Here is a 15,045-nt window from a genome sequence, read left to right on the forward strand (position 1 = left end):
GCGGCGATGAGCCTCCGCTTCGGCGGCGCGAACGGCAGGGTCTTCTCGGCGGCGGCGCTTAGCCTCTGCTTCCCCCACGGCTGTGACAACCTCGCGAGGCACTTGTATAGATCTCGTCTTTGAGAATCAAGCATTGGTGTACCAAGTCGAACATATATCAGTCTATTTCTCCGACCACAAAGCTTCCTTCATGACTGTCAAGAACTGTTAGTGGAGTCTTTGTTAAAGGAATACGTGTGAAAAATAAAAAAAAAATTATCTGATAGCGCATACATGTGTTGCTCGATTTCTTTGCCTCAATCTATCCAAAAGGTGAAACAGCTTATTTGCTGCGCTCAAATTTCGCATTAGGAAGTAACGTAATCGTCGGTAATTTTTTTTTATCAGGTACTAAAAGCTGAATGCGGACATATGCTACGACCCAAGAAAATAATCCTTGCAAGATGAACCTGCTTTTTCTCCTTGGGAGATGAAGCATACGCAATGCGGCTTTAGGTTAACAAAAAACAGAAAACAGTCTTCACCAAGAGAGGCGTTACTAAGTGAATATTTAGAGATAAATAGAGAATATAATTTTTGCATGAAATAGTTTGCAGATGGATCAAAAAGCAATGATAATGTAGGCGCTGCAGTCACATCAAATCAATTTGAAAAACAAATGAGACTTCAAAGTCAGGCTACTCTTTACTGCAGAACTCCATGCCATTTCTTTAGCTCTTGAAGACATCCTGAAAAGAGGAAATGATCAATCTGTCATATTTAGCGACTCATTGAGCTCTCTTCAAGCTCTCGCATCAAGGGTACCATCTCGAAATAATCTACTCAAGCAGAAACAAAATCAATGCACCAAATGTCACAAGAGAACCTTAAATGTCACTTTCTTCTGGATTCCTAGTCATGTTGGAATTCCCGGAAAGGAAAGCGCAGATTTTATGGCAGCGCGTACCAAAGATTTGGAGCTACATGATGTTGGCCTACCTTGGCGAGATTATAAAGCCACGTTAAAAATAGCAGATGAACAACACTGGCGAAAACTGCGGGATCAGCAAAAACGCAACAGGCTTCATTGCGGAAAACCTATTTTACTAGAATGGCGGAGTTGTCGCCACAGACAAAGATTTTACGAAGTTATTTTATGTCACTTAAGAATCGGTCTCACAAGGTTTACTCATAGCTACTTCATAAATAACAAACCACAACCGACATGCCAACACTGCGGTGAATTTTTAAACGTGCTACACATTTTAATAACATATCCCGGATTAGAAAAATAGAGGCAAATAAATTTTAAGATTTTTTTACGAAATAAGAATCCCTTTCCATTCCATGTTCCTATTGAGCGATGATCCACTCATGCCATATCAAGATACCTTTAACTTTTTAAAAGCCACAGGAATTGTACACGAACTGTAGCACATCTCATGTTTTATATTTTTACCTGGCCGTTTACACCATTTCATTTTACCGCATTCGAACAAATAAGCTAATCTGAAAAACTTTTGCTTGGCGCATTATAGCCTGCAAGGCTCCTGCGCCATAAGAATCCTAAATCATCATCATCACCGTTCGCCTGCTGGCTGAGGTGGGTGCGATCGGGACCCAGATTCCGCATCCGGCAGCTGAGCTGCAATCGTAGGGTCATGGCCTCTTCTGCGTTAGCGACAGTGGCTACTTTTGCCCCCGGAAACAGGTTTTCCGACGATAAGGAATATCAGTTTATTTTGCTTCAACTGCCGAAAGGAAGAGTGGCGATTAACACCTTGTTTTTTACACGGTGATGTACGTGTGAGACACTACACGGTCGATGATTTCAGGGACGCCCTACTTCCGACGTCCTGCTGCTTGACGTGGTATGCATAGGGGCGTACCAGATAATCCACGTCTGGGCGGCGATACTCAATGATTCGACTGACACAAAACGCATGCTGGCCATGAAGGAACTGCAAATGAAGGGACGAAGTTGCGTCTTCTTGACCCGCAGGACAAGCAGGTGAAGCTTAGGCTTGACACTGACTGCTGTACGGCGTTTCCGGTGAGGACGAGGTGGAAGAGGTGAGCAGGGAGCGGTGGCGCATCCAGGGGATGGGAGGCCAGATATCGACAACCCGGACCGTGCTCCCGAAGCTGAAAAGTGGCATAAAATTGGAGGACCTGCCTCAGGTACGCGTCGGCGGAGAGCTGGCATTGGTGGTCGTTTCCCGGCGGCCCATGGAGTGCGTGCGGTGCCAAGGCGCGGGACACGCCCGCGGTGATTGGAAGGTCCCCTGCTGTTCCAGGGGCAGACGTTTCGGCCACGTTGACGATGACTGCGTCAAATACTATGCTGCCGCGACAGGACCAGCTGCGAGTGACCTTGCTGCAGAGCACGTCGTGGACGTGGTCGAGATGGAGGACGCCGCCAAAGGAACCGGAGACCTGGTTCCGACAGCGACAGTCAAGGCCAAGATATAGTCCGGCGTTCTCGGCGCGTCGGGCCGCGGCAGGCGAAGTCGGATACGCTGCGCTAGCGACGCCAGGGGTGCAAGAAATTTGCTTCCTCTAGAGTTCGGCGTGCGTGCGCAACTCGAGGCTGGCGCCATCTGTGCGTCTGGGAGCGCAACTTCACCGCCGCGGCGAACAGCTGTTTACATGGCGCATGCGCGTCTTGCATATACCCTCGTCGTTCGGGTAGCGCGCGCGCTTCTCGTTCCGCGCGCTGTTTGTGCGCCTAAAACATAACTTTTGCGGAATGGCGTTAACTTATCCTGACAGCCAGAAAAAAAAAATTACCGACGATTACGTTACTTCCTAATGCGAAACTTGAGCGCAGCAAATAAGCTGTTTCACCTTTTGGATAGATTGAGGCAAAGAAATCGAGCAACACATGTATGCGCTATCAGGTAATTTTTTTTTATTTTTCACACGTATTCCTTTAACAAAGACTCCACTAACAGTTCTTGACAGTCATGAAGGAAGCTTTGTGGTCGGAGAAATAGACTGATATATGTTCGACTTGGTACACCAATGCTTGATTCTCAAAGACGAGATCTATACAAGTGCCTCGCGAGGTTGTCACAGCCGTGGGGGAAGCAGAGGCTAAGCGCCGCCGCCGAGAAGACCCTGCCGTTCGCGCCGCCGAAGCGGAGGCTCATCGCCGCCGTCGAGAGCAACCAGCAGTAAGCGAGGCTGAAGCAGAAGCTCATCGCCGCCGCCGAGAAGACCCTGCAGTTCGCGCCGCCGAAGCGGAGGCTCATCGCCGCCGTCGAGAGCAACCAGCAGTAAGCGGAAGCGGAGGGGGGCGGCGTGTACACCCAGCGGCAAACGATGGGGGCAGAAGCGCGCGCAGCAAGCGGACAACACGATAAAGGGAGGAGGGAAGAGATAGCAGCGACTGACTGATGCCGCTGACGGCGATAGTGAGTCAACCCCAGCTATCCGCCACACAAGAACAGGGGGGGGGGGACCCTTTCCTCCTCTTTCTGCATGGCGGCGACGGTGTTCTATGCAGTCACGTTATCTTGACTCTCTAGCGGCGTCAGCGGCATCCAGCGGTATCAGTCGGTCGCTGCTAGCGCTGGGGGGATGAAAGGGGGGCGGAGCTGGTTACGAGGCCGACGACGACGCCGACGACGACGACGACGCGAAACCCAGGAACGGACGCCAAAGAGCTGCGCTCTAAAAACATAGGTTTTTACGTGCGAAAACCACTTTCTGATTATGAGGCACACCGTAGTGGAGGACTCCGGAAATTTCGACCACCTCGGATTCTTTAACGTGTACCTAAATCTAAGCACACGGGTGTTTTTCGCATTTGGCCCCCATCAAAATGCGGCCGCCGTGCCTGACAGTCAGAACATCGCACTCATATTGCTAGTACTTCGGCTACGTCAAAAACGGAAGCGGACCATGTATGTACATGCGAAAGCTATCCGACAAGCGCCCTCAACTCGGCGACTACCACCAACTAGTACAGGAGCTGCGAAATGCAGCTTACCTGTGGCGAGACCACACTGCTTTCGTATAGCTTCCCACGCGTTGTTCTTCCGCTCTGTGTCGCGGTAGTCCATGCGTTTCACATCGTATACACATGGAAGGTTGCAAATCGCTTCAAGCAGGCGTCCTCACTCGCGGTGTCATCCCACACGGATGTTGAAAAAACCACAGCCGCACTGTCAATACGCGCACCGCAGGCCGCCATTCTGCCTTCTGCTCGCTGCCGCTGCAGCGCGCAGTGCATTCTGGTCTAGCGGCAGCCGCGTGAAATAGAACACGCTCTATGTCCGCGCCGGCGGCGTTGTGCTCGCCAAGCGCGCCCGGGCACGCCGGCTACGCCGTGACGCCGGACTGTAGACTGCGCGCTTTTCACCGACGTCGCTTAACCGTGCCGCGCGTGGCCGCGCGCGCGCGTTACGCCGGACTATATCTTGCGCTTCAGTAGGACATCGGCCGTCGGCGTAGAAGCCACGGTGGCTGAGGCTGCCGAAAAGACGAGCAGGCCGGTATAGGTCCCGACTGCAGTGGGTCAGGCTACGGGGGGCGTTAACGAAAGTTGCACCCGAGACGACACGACGGCAATGCTGCAGAATGAGGACGTCAACGACGGTGAGCGGACTGCGACTCTCGGTGCGCCAGTTAAGCGCCCCTACGACGAGACCAAGGACGGGGATGGTGGTGCTACAAGCTCCAGCGAGGGACCGCCGATGAAGGCACCTCATGGGAGGCGGATAGGCTACAAGCCGAAACCTAATATTCCGCCTGAAAAGAAGCCGGTTGACAAAGCGGCGACGGCCACCAACGCCAGCAAGCCGGAAGTTCCCGGAGGCGGCTAGCCGAGGGCTAGTCGTGGATGTTAAGCACCATAATCCGCACCTACTTTTTCCTTAGTTTAAGATGGCTCTCAATGCGTCCCTTACTATCGCTACATAAAACGTGAGAGGGTTGGCGGCTAGTAGTAGGCAAAGTGAAGTTCTAGGGTTGGTCACTGACCACGACATAGACGTACTAACCGTCCAGGACACCAAGGTTGACAGAGACGAGGACACCGGAAGCATGGTGCGGCGTTTCAGGACTATATATTAGGCGGTCGTGAGCCACGCGGTAGGGGCGTCCAGCGGTTGTGCTCTATTGGTGAAGTTACTTGGCCTTGTTATTCAAAATGTATTTTAATGACAATCAGGAAGGATTGTTCTTTTGCGACATTGTTTTTCGTGAACTTGAATTCCTAGTTATGTGCATATTTGCGCCAAATCATGTAGAAGAGGGCGCCTTATTTTTTTAGAACATCTTTCAGTTTATCTGCTGCGGTAGGTGCATGGTCAGGATGGTTGGCGGAGCAGATGGACGGAAGACCTACATTGGGAAGTTCTTGGCGAATGACTGACTGAATGAGACACACGAGCGGCCGAGAATCGTCAAAGCACTGCGTCGCTGGCGTGGCAGGAGACTCTGCTTGGATTTCTCGCTGGGCGATGGGTACGAAGTTTTCGGAGGACGTGACTTCACGCGGTAGACAAATTTCTTCGCACGTCGATGAAGCTGCGGTATTGGGCAGACGCCCAAACTCCTGAACTACGCGGCGGCTTTTCGCGTCTTCACAGCGGCGACATTCGTTATCTCATTGACCGTTGTTATATTCATGTAAGCAAGCAGAATAAATGCGTCGTCCGCAATGCCTTTTAAAACATGGTTGATCTTGTCTGCCTATGCCCTTATATTATCCCCCTTGCGTCAAAGAGCGAGGACGTCATGGATGTACGCCACGGAAGATTCAGGGGTCGTCTGTGCACGGGTCCCAAGGTCCTTCTTAGCAGCACGTTTGCGGCCGATGGGCTAGTCGAACAAATCTCTAAGCTTCTGTTTACATAGGTCCCATATTGTAATCTCTTCTTCATGTGTTTCGAACCAGAGCCGTGCTGTTTTCTTTAGGTATAATATTATATTAGCCAGCATAGGTGTGTTATCTCACCTGTTGTGTACTAGGACCCGTTCGTACTTCTGCAACCAGTCATCGACGTCAACGTTGTCAATCCCAGAAAACATGCCAAGGTGGCGAGACTGGTCCAGGATGACCATCGGTGGCGACAACGGGGCCGTGTTTGAAGATTCTCCTTCGTATGACATGACGGCCAGGTTACGTCCGCTGCGGAGCTCTATCTTGCGCAAGTGATTACACAGAAACTCCACTAATGATGTTACAGGAAGGAAGAAGCCTACGGCTATTCAAAGATGGATTTTAATCGCGTAGCGCAGCGTCAAAATCCACAACTATTCTTCGTCGTCTCCAAGGCAACCATCAGCGTCATCTTCTTCCCACATTACAGACTTTGACAATGTGATACTGGTTCTATCGATCAAGCTACAACTTATCGCTGTCAGTAGCATACCATGTTTCGGAGATGAACACGTCTAACTGAAAGCAAAATTTACCTAGCAGCATAATCATTTCTTCCTCTTTGGAAATAAAGTGGTGAACATTGAAATGTATGGCGGAAATCGTGTTATTCACTCGAGGCGGCTGCAGAAATTCTGGGGGTAGGCAAAATTCGTACGCCCTAGTGCGAGCTATCCAAAGCCTTACGTGCTGTTAACAGCTTAGTCACTTTTGTTTAGATCCCGGTCACAGTCCGTGCGTACCGCGTTGCTTCTTTCAGTTTTCCGTACGAAGATTTTGCCACTGCGTGTCCACATGAAACGCCAATGATGTTCACGGTTTTTGCTGATTGCTAGAGAGAGAAACATTTTCAGAGCAGTGCAGAAATGTTCCTTGACAAAGACTTTCGACTCATCAGTGACACCGACTTCCCAGTTTGTAACTATTTCCTTGCAAGCCTTTTCGAAATCGTAGTCCTTTTTTGCCCGTTTTTGAACTGCACGACAAGGTTGTTCTCGCTGGAATCTCTTGTGGGAACACAGTGGCATATATATATTTCTTCTGGCTATATACCCTCACCTATTTTGATGATAAGTCTGGTCACATCTCCATTTTCTCTTTCGACTAGACCTTTGACTTCGAAATTCTACCGGTGCGAGTACTGTTCGCTTTGAGTAGCTCTTTTGTGAAGTTGTTCAATAGCAATTTCGTTTAATTTTCACATTTCGCGAAGGCTTGGATTTTCGTTCATGAGGGTATCTCTATCTGCAGATGCTACACCTAATTTCTTCTTCATTTCTTCAAATTCCGAGTTCATGAATTTCACGCCCTTCTTAAGTTCTCGCAACTCCGCGCGAAGTTCACGAATTTCAGTGCGGGAATACCTGTCTGTGGGGGGTGCCATTGGTATCCCCACAACAGGTGGCGAAGCAAAACAAGTGTAGTAGTCCGACCAACGGAAAAGACAACAAAACAATTGTCAAGAAATCGCAGCAGCGACAGCTATAGAAATTATTGGAGAATTCGTGAACTAACGCAGGTTTCGCCAACCTGTAGAACAAAATTGACGGTGAATAGAAATTCCGACCAGCTGTCTCTGCTGCCAAAGTGGTCGACTCGACTATGCCCCTTTGTTTAAATCAGCTCGTCACTCGTCCAATGGTGCCTCCGTCGGTGCTGCGCTCCTTTGTCAGTCCGTGTGGTGCTGATGCACTCCATCCACACATGCAGCACGTTCGGTGATCTTGAGGGCTGTAGAACAAAATTGACGGCGAAAAGAAATTCTGGCCAGTTTTCTCTGCTGCCTTGAGCGTTAACTCTTAATTCTTTCCGCCATTCAAACCTAAGCCTCCGGGTTTCTAGGGGGGGGGGGGGGGAGGGCTTGCAGCTACTGTCCATCGCTGCATTGGCCCCGTTGTCCACCGTGGGGGCCATTGCCCCTTGCTCCGGAAGTCCTGTTTGCCTCGCCGTAAGGGTCATTTCCCACCCGCTGTTTCTTGGAACCGAAAAGGCTGCCCGACTGGGGGGCCACTACAGCCACTCGGCAAAGCTGCTTTTACTGTTGCATAAAGGCAGTGGACTCTCCGTTCTCAAGCTGTCAAAACCTGTATTCCTTGCCTCCGCCAAACCGAACTCCCAACAGCATGGAGCGCGAATGGCGAGAGAGCACATGGGCTATACTCTTTGGCTGCGTACATTTAAGGAATCGAGCTCTGAACAGAGGCAAGAAGACGATAGCATTGCTGCTGCCCCTATTGTGGTTGACATGCTGGAACAAAGACGTCGTAGTGCACGTGCCGGTGCTTCTGCATATGAGGCCTCTACCTCTGACAGTAAGCATCAAAAATTTTAAAGACTTATATTTCATTGTTTACGAATAAACTAGTAAGGTATTTCTCATGCCTTCGTCTTAACGGGATGTGCTTGTTTTTTCGACGATTTAGAGCTATGAAGCAAGATGACGTTGTCTTCAATTGCGATTGTACTCAAGCTTCTAATAGAATTATATACGCCATCGTAAGCTGTACGACAGGTGATTATTGTTTCTTCTTTTTAATTTGTGAAACGGTTCCCTACACCTCTAAGTGAAAATTATTTTCGCGAATTTGCCTGCGCAAGCAGTATTTGGGGAGCTAGCCGCAAATTGATGGCGTGGTGCATAATTTTTTTGAGAACACGCTGCACGAAGTTTCTCCGCACATTGATGCACCATTTGCTGCATTTCAGGAGATTAACCACCTGCGTGTTCAATTGGCTCTACAGATTGCCACAGGACAGCACAGCAAAAACAACAGCAGCCATTTTGCGTGCAAGGTCTCAGCGATACTGATCGTAGTCTTCGGAAACTGCGGTGTAAACTTACGTAAGACATCTCTACCGTAGACTACACAATGTTCGTGTAGCAGCACACAGCTCACACGGCGTCGAACTGGTACTCTAACCCATTCATGATTAACGTGAAAAACACGCATGCTACATACATTATTACGACAACTTTGGTCGACCTTCAACCTATGGTGGGACTCATTCCTAGGTAGAGGATGTGGCTTAAGTGCAAGCGAATGTGCTACACTACGCCGAATACTGCAAGCTCTTAAGGTGTCTCCAGCTAGTGCTCATCCGAGTGACTTGGAAATTGCTGATGAAGGCGTAAATGCGACGCTGGCCGCCATAGGTGCGAGCCCTTTCAAAAGAAAGCGGGAAAAATTGTTCGGCAGACGAGAGTTGTTTCAAATGGCAAATACCGTACATCGGCGATGGCAGTAAAAAAATGCAACTTCCCGAAAATAGCGAAACAGGGTACACAACCTAACTTCTGCTGCACCTGTTGTACCTGCAAGAATGCAGGAACGTCGCAGTAAAGTAGCAGCACTTAGCACTAATTGACAGCTTTTGATGCCCTCCCGAACTCTTTTGCCAGCCAGCCACATTATTCCAAAGTCGCCAGCAACGTGAAAACACAAATTTAACTTGCCACGCACACGGCCGCCGCCTCTTTCCGTTGCCCCAGAGATGCCCGCGACGCATTGGAGCGGACTTACGGGACGGCGCCCCCAGTGACGCGGTGTACGGTGCCTTCTCGCCTAAAAAGAAAAGTGCTTTTTCGCCTATCGATCAATCTTTTAGCAACAAATGTCCTTTGCACAACCTTCCAAGTGAATTCAAGCATGTATTTTCACTTGGACCGCATCACCAATCTACACGTGCCTGAACATGACGAATTCCGCACATTATTCCATATTTGCGCCTCTTCCATTTCGAACCTATTCGCGCATCAACATCAATACTTTTTCAACACATTTACTACCAGCCATTCAGCCACGTGATGCAGTTGTGTCGTGCCTGTAGATCATGTAGAATTTCGTAAAAATAGTGAAATACAGCACAGCATTGCAGTACTGCTTCACCACAAAGCACAACGTGAGACAATGTAGCCGCCGCCAATAAGTGACAGTAAGAAAGGGCAATTGCTTTTCTAACAACCAGCAGCTTTTTAAGGTGCTCCGTATAGTACAGGGACAAAACGGGGAAGGCGGGAGATAGAACCTCTCACTTTTTAGGTTACTTCTCACGCTCAACTATTTCGAATTCGATTCTACTCACTAGCTACAAACTTTTTGCACTAGCGAGGGAACACCACTCACTCCCACGTATGGCAACATTTTGATGGGGCAGCTTAAAGCAAACTTGCTGAAATCATACCCTTTAAAGACTCACACCTATCTGCGTAACATTGACGATATATGCATAACTTGGGAACATGGCACACGAACGTTGCCCGCCCGAATTAGCCATTTCAATCGCTTTCACTCGAGTATTAAATTTAATGCTCACCACTCTCCTAGCAAAATCACCTTCATCGACAGATGGTCTACATAGAAAAGGAAAAATTGAGAACGACCCTGTGCCATAAGCCTACGGGTTAGACTACAACAGTCATCACCCGCGAAACTGCAAGCAAGGCATGTTGAAATGGTGCCCCAGAAGTCCTGATCGCCGACAGAGGAATGGTTTTTACCGAGGAGCTAACCCAAGCCATTCTCCTATATAGCTACACAAGCCACAAGAGGACAACTGCGTACCACCCACAGAAAGATGGTCTGAGCGCTTGAATAAGACCCTCGCCGACATGCTAGCAATGTACGTCGAAGTCGAACACGAGATTTGCGATGCCGTCCTGCCATAAATAGTCTTCGCTTACAACACGGCACTGCAGAAAACAACACAGATCCCGCCGTACAAGATGGGTACAAGCTGGTTTACGGCACGAACCCGACGACGACTCTCGACGCCATGCCGCAGCACGTCACCGACGAAGAGAATCTTGACGTCGCCACCTATCGCCAGCGCACCGAAGATGACCGACAGCTCGCCCGCCTGCGTATCAAGAACCAGCAGAGGACCAACAGCCGACACTACAACCTTCGACGACGCTACGTCGAGTGCCAACCCGGCGACCGTGTTTCGGTTTGGACCCCAATACGCCAACCAGGACTGAGCGAGAAGCTTTTACGCCGCTAGTTAGGACCATACAAGACCATCTGACGCATTGGCACACTCGACTATGAGGTCGTCCCAGATAGCAGTTCGCAATCACAGCGGCGCCGCTCACGACCTCAAATAATCCATGTCCTGCGATTTAAGCCGTTCTACCAGCGCTAACGAACTTTCGCAGTTTGCATAGCTGAAATTTTGACTTTCATTTTTTTGCACTTTGTTACTTCGGACTTTGTTTCCTTGTTGTTTTGTTGCTTTTGAATAATAAGTGTCATATTATGTTTCGCTCTCCTGTTATGTTCGCAGAATTGGTGCGATGCTTTTTGAGAGGGAGGCATTGGCACGTGAACTTGTCTATCTTTTCTGGGTGAGCACTTTTCACCGGCTCATAAATGTTATCGCTGAGCGCGGCATGCGCCAGCATGTATGGTAAGTTTCTCCAATGTTGTCGTTGGTTCTGTTGTCACCGAAGCTTCTGTAATCAGATTACTTGTGCGACGCGACTTGTCTAGAACTTTCTGGAAGACACGCGGGCGCCCCCGATTACTCTGCAACTTTCTATGGCTCGTGTATAAAACCCGACGCGCTTGATCGGCAGATCAGATTTTCGACGATCGCCGGCTGTGTTCGCCGGCTGTGTTCGCCGCTATTCTTGTTGTTTTCAGTGTAGCCTGTTTTTGAGGGCACAGGTTCACTGAATGAACCACCAGTTTCGTCAATCACAGTTTTGCTACCTTTTTCACGGGATTACGGGTCAATATTAAGACAACCTGCTACGCTGCAAAACAGCTGTCAACTGCAACGGTGCAAGTTAGGCATCTCGTCGGACTAACAAAACATATATGAAGACTATCCCGCGAAGGGAACGGTTGTATCCACCATCTAAATGACCTTAAAGCAACGCTAGCAGGTAGAAATTATCAACAAGTTTCTCTCGACAGAGCTCATGAAGTCGCGTCGGTACTGGCGAGGCAGTCGGAATTACCTAAGAAACAGCCTACACCAGGCCTCGCCCCGCTAGCTACTGCACTACACCAGACCACCAGCCCTTACAGCCCTTATTCTATTACACTCTCCGGCATCACCAACGTCCTACGAAAATACCACCAAATATCATCAAGTAACGAGCGCCTGAGAAAAGCATCCCCCGCTGTGCCAAGGGTGATTTATCGCCGCAACAGAAACCTTAAAGGTATGTTAGCGCACGCTAGTGGTAAAGACATGTTAGTGTTAGTGCACTCAAGTCACCCAATCACCCAAGTCAGAATCCAAAACCAGGGTGTTAGAGCCATTGAGAAAAAATATGTTGCTGCCACTTGCACAGCATAGTATGCACAACCCCAATTTCGCGCACAATTAAAGCGTGTTTTCAGACCTCTGGGATCTCTGGACCTCTGGAACCTTTCAGGATCCTCTCGGCTGCAATTCTCTTACATAAGGTGGCCTGAGAGCCTGCAGGGTTATCTGAGCTAGCTGTGATGACGGTTGCCATTGTCAGAAGCTCGAATCATCGTGCTTTTTCTTTATATCCGAAGCTGGAATGCTCGAATTACCTCCTCACTACATCTTCAGGCTTGGAGTGGTGCCTGACACCGGCAAGAACGCCGAGAGCAAGTGAGCCTATATAATCCAGGTGCAACCAAATTAGGAAAACCCACTAAGCTTCAACAAAAGACACTCTCTCACTTGAACATGAACTGGCCTCCCTGGTGCAGTATTCGGCCACTCCCTCCCAAATGACTCATTCGATCAACCAATGGCCCTCAGTCCCCGGCATCTGCTGAGCAGCTGACCAAGGCGGCAGTCAGGCCTGTAACGCAGCAGAGGGGGCTAGGAATCTCTGGATACAGACAGGCCTCCAATCGACATTGACCCTTGCAACGATTAACCCCCGAATTCTCTCGAGTGAAGCTAGCCTAGCAGGACTCTTTGAAGAGCTATCAGGCATTGTTTCGGATATCACTGGCAATAGCGAGGTTAGAAGAACTGGTGAAGCTTATACAGTGCTGACAAATGGCCACGTCCTCTGCTGTAGAGGACTACCAGATAAGAAGCAGTTCGAAGTAGGATACCTAATCCATAATGACATAGCGGGCAACGTTGAAGAATTGTACAACATTAATGAGAGGGTAGGAGTAGTCGTAAGAAAGCTGAATAGGAGGTATAGAACAAAGGTAGTACAAACCAACGCTCCAACCTACACTCAAAACGATGAAGAAATAGAGCAATTCTGTGAAGATGTTGAATTAACGACGCGAAAAATGCAAATGCCAGTATGCTGTAGTCATGTGCGACTTCAATGCAAAGTGGAGAAAAAGTAGGCTGGCAACTACGACGTGGATTCCAGGAACACTCGAGGAGAAATGTTGGTAGAATTCACGGAAAGGAATAAGCGGCGAGTGATGAACACCTTCTTCAGGAAGTGTTGGAACAAATAGTGGACCTCGAAAAGTCCTAATGGTGAAACAAGAACTGAAATTGATTGCACAATTTGTGCCTATGCCAGCATTAGGCAGAATTGTTAAGCAATGTGCAGTGATCATAGGTTAGTGACCTCTAGGATTTACCGTAATTTGAAGAGAGAAAGAGTAAAATTGGCGAAGCAGAGATAGGCCAACCTAGATACACTAAGGGCAAAAGCAGACAAATTCAGGCTGGCACTTGCAAACAAATATGCAGGCTTAGAACAGAGTGCAGTGCCGGTGTCGACGAGTGTTAGCGTAAACTTTCCTTCCATTGCGACTTCAATAACGTTTTTCGGGGAAGTTTGAAGCATTATACATTTCGCTGAAACCACAGTTCTCGCCTCCTGAACTGCGATTTTTTTTCTGGTGCAGAGGGCTCTGGGGCCGACGGAGCATGGGAGAAAGGGAGCGGCGGCGAGGAGAAGGTGAGCGGCGAGCGGAGAATGCGGTCATGACGACAGGAAGAGATTCAGAGCTCTCCGATAGTTGCGGCGTTGGTGGAAACGTGGCACATATATTCTTGGGCACGTTCGGTGTAAGGAGGCGACAGTTACTTGCCACGTTTCCAGCACGGTCGCAACAAAAACAAATTCCTGCGATTGTCTCCTGTGCGCCAATGCTCTTGAGTCGTGCATTCTGCACTAGTGGCCGGACTGGAGCTGATATGGGCGGTCGCAAAGGCGGGCAAAGGGGACGGTACGTCTGTGGTGTAGGCCTCGCAGTGACTTCGGCGTACGTCAGGGGAGCGGCAGTCGGAGCCTGATCGAGGGAAGGCGAAACGTGGTCGGCTACCTGCTATTTGATGAGATTGGAGAGCGGGCGCCAGCAGAGAACTCGACTGGCCGTGTGTAAGTGCAATGGGAGAAAGCTGACGGGCCACCTCTTCACGGACGAACTCCTTGATCTGTAGCAGCAGCTTAGTGTTATCCGGGGCAACAACCCAGCTCGACATTGAAGTGTCCTGAGGAGGAGATTGGCGAGTGGCTATGCGTTGCTTGCGTAGTTCGTCGAATCTTTGACAGTGACTGACGAGTTCAGAGACTCGCCGGATTTTTCGCCAACAGTATCTGGAAGGCGTCGTCTTGAATGCCTTTGAAAATATGGCGGATCTTCTCGGCATCAGCCATTGTGACGTCAACGTGGTTACAAAGCTCGACCACATCTTCTACATAACTGGTAAATGTCTACCCGCACTCTTGCGCACGACCACGCGAATGTTGCTCGGCACAAAGCTTGCGCACGGCGTGGTGCCCGAATACCTCCGTCTCGTTAGTTGTGAAGGCCGTCCACGTCGTGAGATCACGTTCGTGGTTGCGGTGCCACACGCTGGCGACACCGCTCAAATAAAACGACACGTAATTGACTTTTTTGTTGCCGTGCCAGTGGTTGTGGATGCTCACCTGGTTGTAGTCAGCGAGCCAGTCTTCGAAGTTGTGGTCTTCGGTACCGCTTAATATGGGTGGGTCGCGTTGACGCAAAGGGCCGGAGCAGACCACGGTAGTCACCGGGGCAGCGGGTTGTGGTTCTGGTGGTCCTTCTTCCGGCATAATTAAGACGAGCTGTAGTGTCCAATTGCGAAGTTCCAGAATTTCCGTTGTACCCAGCAGCTCCACCAATTGTAACGGGGTTTATTCGGGTAGCAGAGCAGCAGCAACAAACGCAACACCAGCAGCTAGGGCGCAGACAGAGAAGAAACTTGGTACAAGCCATGCGATGGCAACGGGGCTTTTCAGC

This window comes from Dermacentor variabilis, chromosome 4 (genome assembly GCF_050947875.1).
Source record: "Dermacentor variabilis isolate Ectoservices chromosome 4, ASM5094787v1, whole genome shotgun sequence".
In the NCBI taxonomy this organism is placed as follows: Eukaryota; Metazoa; Arthropoda; class Arachnida; order Ixodida; family Ixodidae; genus Dermacentor; species Dermacentor variabilis.